This window comes from Talpa europaea (assembly GCF_964194135.1).
Source record: "Talpa europaea genome assembly, chromosome: 16".
In the NCBI taxonomy this organism is placed as follows: Eukaryota; Metazoa; Chordata; class Mammalia; order Eulipotyphla; family Talpidae; genus Talpa; species Talpa europaea.
The window spans coordinates 36,088,659-36,102,670 of record NC_140084.1 but is presented as its reverse complement, the minus strand read 5'-3'; positions in this window follow the sequence as shown (position 1 = coordinate 36,102,670).

Genomic DNA, 14,012 nt, shown 5'->3' with positions numbered 1-14,012 from the left:
ATTTAGTGGCTATGAGAAGGGAAGAAGAAAGGGTGGGTAAATCAGGGAAAAGGAATCAACTGTATAGTGAAGGAAGGAATTAGACTTTTAGTGGTGAGCAGAAAGTAGTATATGCAGGTGTTGATTTATATGATATATACCTGAAGCCTATATAATTTTGTCAAGGAATGTTACTCCATAAAAAGGCTAAAATTTATTTAAAGAATGAATAATGTATAAAATCCATGATTCATTCATCTAAAAAAGTCTGTTTTTTTTGTCACTGATTTGTAAATGTTCTTTATTCTGTATCTAATCAAATACATACATTTTGCACATATATCTCCTATTCTGTAGGTTTTCTTTTCAATTTATTGATAATTGATTGTTAATTTATTCAATTTATTATTAATGTTCTTTTATACACAAATAATTTTAATTTACTGAAGTGAATTTATCTAGTGTTTTCTCTTGTGTCCATGTTTCTGTGTCATGTCGGAAAGTCCAGGACCAAACTCTGAGATCATGATAATTTACCATCATATTTTCTTCTAAAACCCTTATACATATGAGTTGGGTTTCAACCTTATTCTTCAGCATGTGCATATATAGTTACTTCAGTGCCATTTATTAAAAATTCTATTCTTCCTAGGAATATGTTATTCTTTCCTGAATTTGTTCACTTGATCTAGCTTATTAATTTTTTTCTTGTGAAACTATTCATAGCATTCTCTTATAATTATTTCTAGTTCTCTATGGTTGGTAATGATTACTTTCAATTCAGATTTTAATTATTTTCAACTTCTCTCTTTTTTTAGTCTAGTTAAAGGTTGGTAATTTTCTCAAGCTTTTTAAAGAACCAACTTTTGGTTAATTAATTCCCCGTATTGTTTTCCTATTCTTTATTTAATTTGCTTCTGCTCTAATCATTATTTTCATTCACATTCTAGTTTTGACTTTTGTTTGCTCTTCTTTTCCTGCTTAAGGTATAAAGTTAGATCACTGAGATATTTTTCTTTTAATGTAAGTATTTATAGCTGTTCATTTCCCTGTATACTCTGAGTTCATAGTTTTCCATACCTTTTGGCACATCATATTTTAATTTTCATTCATCTCTAAGTATTTTTAATTTTCTTTTTATTTCTTCTTTTACCTATTGTTTTAATCTGTATAAATTTGTGAATTTTCTAGTTTTCCTTCTGTTTTTGATTTCCAGATGTATTTCATTGTGATGAGAAGATACTTTGCATGAGTTCAATATTAAACATTTGTTCAGACTTCCTTGGCTACCTGATATATGGTCCATTCTTGTGACTATTAACTGTACAGCCAGTCACTTGAAAAGAATGTGTTCTCAGTTGTTTTGGGGTGGAGCATTTTGTGTGTGTGTGTATATATGTGTGTGTGTGTGCGTATACATGTATGTATGTTAGGTTTACGGGTTTATAGTGTTGTTCAACTACTCCCTTTTTAATCTTCTGTTTATATATTCTGTGCATTGCTGCAAATGAATTATTTCTCTGTTACTGTAAAACTGTCTCTTTAATTTTGTCAATGTTTTCTTTATATAATTTTGTTATTTGTTTTAGATGTTTGTAATTGTTTTAGCTTCTTGATGAGTTCACCCTTTCGTCAACATGTGATTACCATTTTTTGATTCTAAACATTTTTTACTATCTCTTTTTTATTTGTTATCAATATAATCATCCAACTTCCTTTTTGGTTACTACTTACATGGCATATCTTATTTCATCCTTTCACTTTCTACTTATTTGTGTCTTGTATCTCAGGTTAGTCTCTTGCAAACAGCATATAGTTATGTCAGATTTTTTATCCATTCTGTTAGGTGCTGTCTTTAAAATGGCAAGGTAGTTGATTTACATTAATACTGGTTTGTCATAAAGAAGGAAATTTCATTCTCAAAAAGACAAGAAACAACAAGTGTTGGTGAGGATTTGGAGAAAAGGGAATCCTTGTACAATGTTGGTGGGAATTTAAACTCAGGCAGTCAGCATGGAAGACAGTCTGGAAGTTTCTTAAAAGTTAAAAATAGAACTACATATGACCCAACAATTCCTCTTTGTCCAAAGGAAATGAAAACACTAACTCATAAAGATGGCTACAACTCCTCCCCCATGTTTATTACAGCCTTATTTACAATAGCCAAAAGATGTGAACAACCTAAGTGTCCATTGATGAATAGGTAAATGAATTTTTTCCGTAAATTATGAAATATTTTATTTAAAATAAAATGAAATATTATTCAGTCAAAAATTGAAATCTTGTCATTTGTAACAATATGGATGGATCATGAGGATGGTATGCTCAGTGAAATAAAAAAGGGAGAGAGAAAAAAAAAAGAAGGAAGTACTACTCCCATTTTATTTTTTGTTTTCTATGTGCTATGCCATTTTCAATTTTTCAGTTCCTTCAGTATTGCTTTTGTGGTTGTTGATTTTTTTTTCTCTTTACTCATTTTCATTCCCTCATATCTTTTTCTGTATATTTTTTAGTTACTTTCTTTGTGATTAGCATGGGATTAAAATTATATAACAATTTAGCTTGAATTGTGGGCCTCCCCTGGTGGCGCAGCGTTTGAGCACTGGACTGCTAAACTGCCCGCAGCCTCTGCAGCACCAGTTCAATTCCTGGCCGCTGGTGAGGGTCCCACATGGCGTGCAGACCTCTCCTGCAGTGCCCACTGCTCCCCTCAGCAGTGTACTTCGTCAGTCTGCCTGTTCTGCTCCCTGCTCTGGCTCTGGTGAATTCTCTCACCCTCCCACGCTTCTGGCTGTACACAGTGCTTGTATAAATAAATAAATAAATCTTTAAAAAAAGTAAAAAATAAAAAAATCATATGAGGAAGCAAAAATCAGTTACTAATTCAAGAAATAATAATGGATTTTATATATTCTTACATAGTTATCTTTATTGAAGTTATTTATTTCTTCATATAACTTCTAGGTATTATCTAGTCTCTTTTCATTACAACATGATGAACTCCTTGTAGCGATTCTTATAGGAAAGGATTAATTACCTCAGTTTTTTTATTTATCCAGGATTTTATTTCTCTGTCTTTTGAAAAGGTTAATTTTGTCTGTTAAAATTCCTGATTGACCTTTTCTTTTTCCTTTTAAGACCGTTAAATTTGTATTAACATGGTCTTCTGCCTTAACAGATATCTGATGAGAAATTGTTTGTTAATTTTAATAAGTATCCATTTTATGTCTAAAGTAGTTGGTTTCCTCTTGGCTGCTTTTAAGATTTTTGCCTTTGGCTCTCATTTGTTTGATTTTAATTGCTTTGTGTGTATCTTGTGATTTGTTTTCTTTTTTTTTCTTTTTTTTAAGATTTATTTATTTATTTATACAAGCACTGGGTATAGTCAGAAGTGCAGGACGGTGAGAGAATCCACCAGGGCCAGAGTGGGGAGCAGAACAAGCAGACTGACGAGGTACATTGCTAAGGGGAGCAGCAGGCGCCGCAGGAGAGGTCTGTGCACCATGTGGGACCCTCACCTGGTGGCTGGGGATCTAACCGGCACTGCAGAGGCTGCTGGCAGCTTCACAGCCCAGCGCTCTACCGCTGTGCCATTGGGGAGGCCCTGATTTTTTTTTCTCCTTATGCAGAGTTTATTTAGCTTCCTTAGTGGGTAAGTTTATTTATTTTACTGCATTTGGGAGATCTTTTTTTTTTTTAAATAATAAATTTTATTTTTATATTCCCCCATACAATTGCAAACGCCCCATTCTGACCCCAATCCTTCTCCGCCCGGCCCCCACCCCCCAAAAAGTGTCTCTGGTTCATAGTTTTTTGTTGATTTTGATTTTCACTTTCTTATATTCATTTTCCTGGTCCCTTATTTAAGTTCTCTAGATTCCTGCTATGAGTGAGACCATCCGGTATTTTTCTTTTTCTTTTTGGCTTATTTCGCTGAGCATGATCCCTTCCAGCGCCATCCATGTTGCTGCAAATTGCATGTGTTTATCTTTTTTGAATGCTGAGTAATATTCCATGGTATATATGTACCACATCTTCTTGATCCAGTCATCTATTTTTGGGCATTTGGGTTGTTTCCAAAGCTTAGCTATTGTAAACAGTGCTGCTATAAACATAGGGGTGCAGGTGCTCTTTGGAATTGATGTTTCTGTGTCCTTTGGGTAAATACCTAGGAGTGGAATTGCTAGATCCTATGGAAGCTCTATGTTTAGTAGGTCCAGAAATCTCCACACAGCTCTCCATAGTGGTTGGACCAGTTTGCACTCCCACCAACAGTGCAGAAGAGTTCCTTTTTCTCCACACCCTCGCCAACATTTGTTGTTGCTAGTTTTTTTAATATGTGCCATTCTCACTGGTGTGAGATGGTATCTCATGGTAGTTTTGATTTGCATTTCCCTGATGACAAGTGATGTTGAACATTTTTTCATATGTCTGTTGGCCATTTGCATTTCCTCTTCAGAGAAGTTTCTTTTTAGCTCTTCTGCCCATTTTTTGACTGGATTATTTTCTTTGTTGTTGCAGAGTCTCATCAGCTCTTTGCAGATTTTTGTGATCAGTCCTTTATCATTAGTGTTGGGTGCAAAAATGTTCTCCCAGTTGGTGGGGTTTCTCTTTGTTTTTGTTATTGTCTCTTTTGCTGTGCAGAAGCTCTTTAATTTGATGTAGTCCCAGCTGTTTATCTTTGCCTTCACTATCACTGCTTTGGGTGATGTGTCTGTAAAAATGTCTTTGATGTGCAAATCCCGTAGTGTTTTGCCTATATTTCCTTCTATATATTTTATGGTTTCAGGTCTTATGTCTAGTTCTTTAATCCATTTTGAGTTGATTTTTGTGTATGGTGTGAGGTAGTGGTCAAGCTTCATTCTTTTGCATGTAGCGACCCAGTTTTCCCAGCACCATTTATTGAACAAACTTTCTTTGCTCCAATGCATGGTCTTTGCTCCTTTGTCAAAGATTAGTTGACCATAAATCTGTGGGTTTATTTCTGGATTTTCTATTCGATTCCATTGGTCTGTATGTCTGTTCTTGTTCCAATACCATGCGGTTTTGATGATTATGGCTTTGTAGTATAGTTTGAAGTCTGGGAGTGTGATGCCTCCATTTCCTTCTTTTTTTTTCAGTAGAGCTTTGGCTATTCGGGGTTTTTGGTGATTCCATATGAATTTCATCAATAATTGTTCTATTTCTTTGAAGAATGCCATTGAGATTTTGATTGGAATAGCATTGAATCTGTAGATTGCTTTTGGTAGGATGGCCATTTTAATAATGTTTATTCTTCCAATCCATGAGCAGGGGATGTCTTTCCATTTCTTTGTGTCTTCTTCTATTTCTTTTAACAGTGTTTTATAGTTTTCTTTGTATAGGTCCTTTACCTCTTTTGTTAGATTTATTCCCAAATATTTGAATTTTTTTGTTTCGATAATAAAAGGGATTTTTTTTTTATTTCTTCTTCTTCAGATTTATTGTTTGTGTATAGGAAGGCTACTGACTTTTGCGTGTTGATTTTGTATCCTGCCACTTTACTGAATTGATTGATGAGTTGAATTAGTTTTTCTGTGGAGATTTTGGGGTTCTCTATGTATATTATCATATCATCTGCAAATAGTGATAGTTTGACTTCTTCTTTTCCTATTTGGATTCCTTGGATGTCTTTCTCTTGTCTTATTGCTCTGGCTAGGACTTCCAGTATTATATTGAAAAGCAGTGGTGAGAGTGGACAGCCTTGTCTTGTTCCAGATCTTAATGGAATTGCTTTCAGCTTTTCACCATTGAGAATGATACTGGCTGTTGGCTTGTCATAGATGGCCTTTATGATGTTGAGGTATGTTCCTTGTATCCCAAGAATTTCAAGGGCTTTTATCATGAATGGGTGTTGTACTTTGTCGGAAGCTTTCTCAGCATCTATTGATATTATCATATGGTTTTTATATTTCTTTTTGTTGATGTGTTGGATAACGTTGATTGATTTTCGGATGTTAAACCATCCTTGTGCCCCTGGAATGAATCCAACTTGGTCGTGGTGAATTATCTTATGGATACATTGTTGGATTCTGATAGCTAAAATTTTATTGAGGATTTTTGCATCAGTGTTCATTAGGGAGATTGACCTATAGTTTTCCTTTTTTGTGTTGTCCTTATTCGGTTTTGGTATTTGTGTAATATTGGCTTCATAGAACGTGTTTGGTATTGTCCCTTCCTTCTCAATTTTTTGGAAGAGTTTGTGAAGGATAGGCACTAATTAATCTCTGAATGTTTGTTAGAATTCATTTGTAAATCCATCAGGTCCTGGGCTTTTGTTTTTGGGGAGGTTTTTGATTACCATTTCAATTTCGCTGCTTGTAATTGGTCTGTTTAGGTGTTCTATTTCTTCTTTATCTAGCTTTGGGTGATTGTAGAGTTGTAGGAATTTGTCCATCTCCTCTAGATTGTTGAACTTGTTTCCATATAACTGTTCATAGTAGTTACTGATTATTCTTTTGATTTCTGCTGTGTCCGTTGTGATTTCTCCTCTTTCATTTATGATCCTGTGTATTTGTGCTTTCTCCCTTTTTTCCTTTGTGAGCCTGGCTAGGGGTTTGTCTATTTTATTTATTTTTTCAAAGAACCAGCTCTTGGTTTCTTTGATCTTTTGGATTGTTTTTTTAGTTTCAATTTCATTTATTTCTGCTTTGGTTTTTATTATTTCTTTTCTTCTACTGGTTTTGGAGTTTTTTTGTTGTTCTTTTTCTAGATCTTTGAGATTCGAGATTAGGTTGTTTCTTTGAGTTCTTGTTTTTTGATGTGAGCTTCTATTGCTATATATTTTCCTCTTTTTACTGCTTTTGCTGCATCCCATACATTTAGGGTATTGGTGTCCTCCTTGTCATTCAATTCAAAGAATTTTTTAATTTCTTCTTTGATCTCCTCGTTAGTCCAGTGGTCTTCCAGGAGTGTGGTTTTTAATCTCCATGAGGTAGGATATTTCCTTGCCTTCTTTTTATGATTTATTTCTAGTTTGATGCCTTCGTGGTCAGAAAAGATGGTTGGTATGATTTCAATCTTGGTGTATCTGTTGATGTTTGTCTTGTGCCCCAGTATGTGATCGATCCTGGAGAATGATCCGTGTGCGCTTGAGAAAAATGTGTACTCCGTTTTTTTGGGGTTTAGTGTTCTATAGATGTCTGTTAAGCCCAAATGCTCTAGGTCCTTATTTAGAGCTTTAGTTTCTTTACTTATTTTTTGTCTTGTTGATCTATCCATTGTTGATACTGGTGTGTTGAAGTCTCCCACTACGTATGTGTTTTCTCTGATGTCTATTTTCAGAGAGGACAACAGTTGTCTGATAAATATTGGTGCTCTTTTGTTTGGTGAGTATATGTTAATGAGTGTTATTTCTTCTTGAAGTATTGTCCCCTTGATCATAATGTAGTGACCATTGGGGTCTCTTTTTATTTTTTTGAATTTGAAGTCTGTTTTATCTGATATAAGTATAGCTGTTCCTGCTTTCTTTTTTGGCCCATTTGCTTGTAGGATTGTTTTCCATCCTTTGACTTTGAGCCTATTTTTATATTTTGCAGCTAAATGTGTTTCCTGGAGACAGCAAAAGGTTGGGTTTTGTTTCTTAATCCAGGCTGCAACTCTGTGTCTTTTTATTGAAGAGTTTAGTCCATTTATATTTAGAGTTAATATTGATATGTTAGCATCTGTATTTGCCATTATGTTTGTCTTTCCTTTGATTTTATTTATTTATTCTTTTAATAACTTTTTTTTTTTTTTGGTCTTCTTTCGTTGTTATTCGTCCCTCTGAGGTTCTGGCTTTAGGATTCCTTGTAGTATTTTTTGGAGTGGGGGTTTAGTCGTAATGAAATTCCGGAGTTTCTCTTTGTCTGGGAAGGTCCATAGTCTTTCTTCATGGAGGAAAGAGAGCTTTGCAGGATAGAGTATTCTTGGTTGGCATCTGTTTTCTTGGAGTCTGTTGACTATGTCCCTCCACTCTCTCCTTGCCCGTAGTGTTTCTTCAGAGAAGTCTGATGTCAGCCTGATTGGTTTTCCTTTGAATGTTATATGTTTCTTCTCTCTTGTCAGCTTCATTATTTTTTCCTTATCCTGGATTCTTGGGAGCTTTACTATTATGTGTCTTGCTGTGTTTTTCCTTTCGTCGTGGAAGTTTGGTGTTCTTCTTGCTTCTTGTATATCAATTTTCAGCTCCTTCTTCGCATTTGGGAAGTTCTCTTCAATTATCTCCTGGAATATTTTCTCTGTTCCTACATATCTCTCCTCTCCTTCTGGAATTCCTATAACTCTTATATTTCCTTTCCTCATGGAGTTAGATAGTTCCCGAAGTCTTTCTTCATTCTTTTTCCTTCGTACTTCTCTTTCCTTTTCTGTTTTGGTTCTTTTTATTTCTGTGTCTTCAAGAGAACTTATTCGTTCTTCCATTTCATCTATTCTGCTTTCATTGCTTTTCCCAGAGTTTTTTAGTTCCTCCATTAATTCTTTGATCTCCTGCATTTCTTTTATTTCCCTCTTTAGGGACTCAATTTCATTCTTCTGACCATTGTTTTCCCTCTTTAGGGACTCAATTTCCTTCTTCTGATCTATCACTTTTTTAATCATGGCAATTTTAAATTCTCTTTCTGGAAGGCTCAGAAGTTCTTCCAATTTGCTGTCGCTGCAATCTGGGGAGTGGTTTTCTTTTTGTGGTGTGCTTCTTTCCTGAGGAGTTGTTAGGTTGCGTGTGGTTCTTCTACTCCCTACTGTCTGTTTTCTAATTTGTCGTATGCGTTGAGACACTGTGTTGCTCGGACTGACTGGCATCTTGGGTGAACTTCTCTGCTCCCCTCTGGCTCTTCCAGGAGCCATCTCTGTCTTTTGGGGGAGCTTTCTGCTGGTTTTAGGCAGGTTTTACTGAAGAAATGTCCCTGTTCTAAAATGGCGAAGCGGGATGCAGTCCCTGCGCCTCCGGTTTCAGGCACACTCTTCTGCGCACCCGGTCTGCCCCGGACGTGGGTTCCTGCTCCCTCTGTGGGCTCAGACTGCTGGTCGGAAGGGGCCTGGCGTGGGCTAACTTCCCGGCTGGCCACTGGGTCCTCCAGAAGCCTTCTGCCCTTTTCAAGCAGTCTTAAGAAATTTCCTGTTCTATGGGGTGTTAGTGACTTTTTTTTCCTGGTCGCTAGGTGGCGCCAGAGATCTCTCCTATTGTCCTTGGGGGGCTGTTTTTCGCCTCCCCCCACCGCGTGGGACAGGGAACAGAGCGGGAATGGTAGGGTACACCTCAACAGCTTTGGGGTGCTGTGTCTGCCTTGTGCCTCACCGTCATGGAGAACCCACGCCCCGAATTTTCGTGCCCCGGGTCTCAGTTCAAAGCCCTCAGTTCCAGGATGCGGGCTGTAGCCCAGTTCAGTGGCGCGGGAATGGCGCCTTTTGCACCGCTCCCGTGCCTGGGCGCCTGGTTCCTGCTTACTGAGGGAGGGACCTTCACCTCAGTGAGGACCTCCGCGCGTCTCCCCGCAAGCCTAGGTCGCAGGCGCGGGGACCTGGGCAGCTGAGATCCAGGTCTGCATTTGCTTTTCAAGAGCGCCCAGCGCGCCACTTTTCCGCACAAGCTTACCGGCAGCCCAGGCTGTGTGCGCATCTCCCGGGGTCTTTGTTCTTCTCTAATGGCGCCCGGAGCCATTCGCTCACCGCCACGGCGAATCCTGCAGGGTTTGCCTCAGCTCCCGTTCATGGGGTGTGGTGGCTGCAATAGTTCCTTTCCACTCACAGTCCTGCTTGCTGCGTCGTTTGTTCTTGTTGGCCGTTTTGGTTTGTTGTTTTCCTCCTCTCTGCTGGTTGGAGAGTGCCGCCTCTGTAGGCGGGGGAGGGGAGCAGGGTTCTGCGCTTTCCTCCCTTCTGGTCCTCTTTTATGGCCACTTTCTTCTTCGGGCAGTTTGCTGGAGTCACCCGTTTATCTTCCGTGTCCCAGTTCTCACTGGGACCTGCCGCTTTTCCTCCCTATTAACTTTTTTTTAATGGGAGATCTTACTCGCAGTGTCTCCTCGTCGCCATGTTGCTCCGCCCCCTCTTTTTTTTTAAATTTATTTATTTATTTATTTTTGATTGATTGATTGATTTATACATACATGCATACAAGCACTGGGTACAGTCAGAAGCGCGGGAGGGTGAGAGAATCCACCAGAGCCAGAGCGGGGAGCAGAGCAGGCAGAAGGACCGAAGTACACTGCTGAGGGGAGCAGCGGGCGGCAGGAGAGGTCTGCGCGCCATGTGGGACCCTCCTCCGGTGGCCGGGGAGCAGCCGGGGATCGAACCGGCGCTGCAGAGGCTGCGGGCAGCTTCGCAACCCAGCGCTCAACCGCTGCGCCACTGGGGAGGCCCTGAATTTGGGAGATCTTCAACCATTATTTCTTTAAATATTCTTACTGTCCCCTTTCATTTTTTTCTTCTTTTAGAACTCCCACAACATATACATTGTTTCATTTGATGATGTACAACACTCAGTTGCACTCAGTTAATTTTCATTCATTCCTTCTTCTTGTTCTAAAAACTGGATAATTTTAATCATCTAATATTCAAGTCTGCTGATTCATTCTTCTGCCTGTTTAAGTCTGCTGCTAAACTCCACTTGTGATGTTCTCATTTCAGCTAATGAATTTTCATCTCTAGGATCTTAATTTTTCCTTTTTGTGATTTCATCCCTCTGTTGTTCTCCATTTGTTCATACAAAGTTCTTCTGCTATACTTTAGTTCTTTTCTCATTGTTTCCATTAACTTTTTTTTTAAAGATTTATTTATTTATTTATGCGTACAAGAGCTGGGGTATAGCCCAGAGATGAAGGGGGTGAGAGGATTCACCAAAGACAGGGTGGGGAGCAGAACAGGCAGACTGACTGAAATACACTGCTGAGGGGAGTAGCAGGAGAGATAGGAGAGGTCTGCTGTGCCATGTGGGCTTCTCCCTGGCTGGCCGGGAATCGAACTCATGCTTCAGAGCCTGCAGACTGCCGTGCTTAACCCCTTATGCCACCAGGGAGGCCCAGTTTCCATTAACTTTTTGAGCACATTTAAGACTTTTAATTTGAAAGATTTGCCTAATAAGTCCAATATCTGGGTTTCCTCAGAGCTGGTTCCTGTTCATAGGTCATGCTTTCCTGTTTCTTTTTATGCCTTGTGGGGTTTTTTGTTTTTGTTTGTTTGTTTTGTTTTTGCTTAGAAATTGGAAAAATTTTGAGTAATACTATATAGTAAACCTGTAATTGGGTTCTCTTCCTCCCTAGAATTTTCTGTTGTTGCTTATAGAGTTGTATTCATTTAGTTGTTTAATATCTTTTCCTAAATATTTTGCAAGGAATGTATATTCCTTCTCATATGTAGTCATCAAAGTCTCAGTTCTGTTATCTCAGTGCTCAGTCAGTGACCAATAGATTTCCTTAAACATTTGGAGCCATCTCATTGCAGATTAGCTGGTGTACTTGTGAAATTATTAGCCTGGCCATCTGTAATTCTGACATAACATTTGCCTCCTGGTTGCACAGACATTACAGAACCACCAGAGGTACAACCTCTCAGACCCTTTTATGAGCATTTTTGTATAGCCCTTAGCTTACATGTTGCATTCCATATTCCCGATATACCCAGTAGCTCTTAAAAGCCCTTATTTTCCTAATATTATCTTCCTCCTCAACATTTGTCTTCCCAAGATTTTTATGCTTGTCTGCTTCTTGCCTTCCCCTGCTACCCAGTCATCTCCTGTCTTTTGTACCAGGTGGTACTGGTAGCATATATCTTTTTTTTAAAGATTTATTTATTTTTGTACAGAACTGGGGTACAGGCCAGAGGTATGGGAGGGTGAGAGGATTCACCAGAGACAGAGTGGGGAGCAGAACAGGCAGACAGATGGAAATACACTGGTGAGGGGAGCAGTGGGCAAGACAGGAGAGGTCTGCCACGCCATGTGGGTAGCTCCTTGGCCGGCAGGAAATCAAACCCGCAATGCAGAGGCTGTGGACAGCTTCACAGCGCTGTGCTCAACCCACTGTGCCACCAGGTTGTTAAATATTCTTTTAACAATATCAGTGTAGTGAGCTTCTGAGAGAGGACACTTCTCAGCTGGTCCCCAGGTAATCGCCAGACAAGTAAAAATGTGTAGTCAAATGTTTTGATAATAAGATCCATCATACACTATCTAGCACCAGGAATCTGTGTCAGGAATGCAACCCACCATTCCCTGACCACCACTGTGTTAGGGAATGGGGCATAGGAGATGTGAGTTAGTTAAAATGATCGTGTTACTTTCTTACCAATAATTTAGCAGCCTCTTTCTTCATTACACATATCCTGGTTATTGTTGTTGTTTTTTTAACAAAAACTTTTTAAACAGAGATTCAAGAAAATCTGATCTATCAGTGTTTGTCAAGAAAATGGTTACTTCAGTGGAGGGAACAATTCTGTTTTATTTTTTGTTGTTTTTTTTTTTTTTTTTTGCTAGCACTTTCTTGAGCTTATCAAAAACTGCTGATGGAATGTCATCAGATAACTCAGATTCAGATTCTTTTCTCAAATGGTTTGTCATTTTTGGTTTGTTGACTGATATATAAAAGGGGCTTACTGCTATTTAATTGTGCCTTCAGGAGATGCATCGAGAAAATTCATGTATTGGTTATGGCAGCTAAAGGAAAGGAGAACCTTAATCTCAGAATCAGACATGTTTAAGGGTGATTGTATGGAACCATCTATTATATGACTCATCCTGACTTCTAAAATGTGAAATAAGCATGCAATTCAAATTGATGAAATATGGAAGATATTTCATCTGGCAATCAAGACGATTTGTATTTTCACTTACATTTGTTCAACTTCTAACAACCGTTATTTCAAAACTACAGACTGCAACGAATATTTGTTTTTCCCCATAAAATAGCAGTATTCTCTCAAATATTCTGGTTTCTCATCTTTTATTATTGTTCATCTATCTTAATGGGTCCTTTTAATACCCTATATAGTTAGCTATTTTCTCCCTTTAAAATATAGAGTTGCTCTTAGCTGTTGAATTGAAAATAATCCTATACTTTGTTTAATATCGTGCTGGGTTTTATGTGTGTTTGCCTTATTTTTTGAGGAAATACTTTCTACTCTGACTTCTGTTAAAGTTGAGGTTGGTTTGTAGTTTACTAAACTAAGGTGGCTTTTCTCTGTAACTGAAAACAAAAATCAGATTTTAATCATTTTCTTAATCTAGGCAATATATTATGAAAGTTGGGACAGAATGTTCCTCTCCTGTAAAAAGAAATGGCTAGTTGAATCTCTCTTAGGCTTGTGGTAACATAATTTAGGTGCTAAGAAGTCAACAATTAATAGTTGTTACAGTTTTCTCTCTTCCTTCTCCCTTTCTCTTCCTCCATCATTGCTTCCCTGTTTCAGACTGCACTTTTCCAGTCCTGCTGACCTGCTGTAAATCTGTGCTTGTCAACTAATTCTATGTATATAGAACCTGGATGTGGTTGATGTTGGGATGCTGATCTTTCCAAGCTTGAGCTACCAAGCATTCATGAAAGTAAAACTGAACTCTACTCTCTTGCAGTTCTTTCTGCAACTAAGTGAATGTGAGATTGAATATATATAATTGTTAGGTAATATTGATTAAATTCTCTAATCTCCAATCTTATTTTAAAATAGTAATCATATTATAGTAAACATTGCAAGGAGGCTTCATATCATGTGGTGATAATATGCTATAAAGCAAGATGGGCTTATCTATGTTTCTTTGAAAAATAGGCAAAATAAATATATCAAACTTAGCATATATAAAATAAGTAATGTTAAATGAATATTAAGAATACTGTCATAAGGATGTAAATTAGTGCAACCACTGTGGAAAACAGTATGGAGGTTACCGAATTATTTGAAATTAGGGCCACCATATGATCCAGCAATTCAACACTGGACTATTTATCTAAAGAAAATGAGAACATTACTTCAAAAAGATATATGCAGCCCAGTGTTACTTGTAGCATTATTTACAATAGCCAAGATATGAAAACAACCTAAATCACCATTAT